Raw genomic sequence first — 236 nt, forward strand, 5'->3', positions numbered from 1 at the left:
ATATTTAAAGAAATATATTTTGTATATATATATATATATTTTTTCCCCCATAATTTTAGATGCAATTTTCCATAAGCCTTATTATGAAATAAAATTATGAAATGCAAAAATGCACTCTGCTGCAACAAATTATGTGCATATCAGTCACAATTTGTAACTTTTTCTTTTTAATACAAAATTTGATTAAAAAATGTGAATAAAAATTATAATTTAATTGCATTTTTTAAAAATAATGT

The 236-nt window shown here is 19.1% G+C and overlaps 1 protein-coding gene across 1 annotated transcript in view; it reads right to left on the reverse strand.

Moving 5' to 3' along the window:
• Nucleotides 1-236, reverse strand: part of LOC107754419 (homeobox protein cut-like 2) — a gene marked incomplete at its 5' end in the record, with an annotated part of 33,653 nt that overhangs the window by 31,713 nt on the left and 1,704 nt on the right. The window lies entirely within an intron of this gene.

Source organism: Sinocyclocheilus rhinocerous, unplaced genomic scaffold, assembly GCF_001515625.1.
Source record: "Sinocyclocheilus rhinocerous isolate Xijiao unplaced genomic scaffold, SAMN03320098_v1.1 scaffold1223, whole genome shotgun sequence".
NCBI lineage: Eukaryota > Metazoa > Chordata > Actinopteri > Cypriniformes > Cyprinidae > Sinocyclocheilus > Sinocyclocheilus rhinocerous.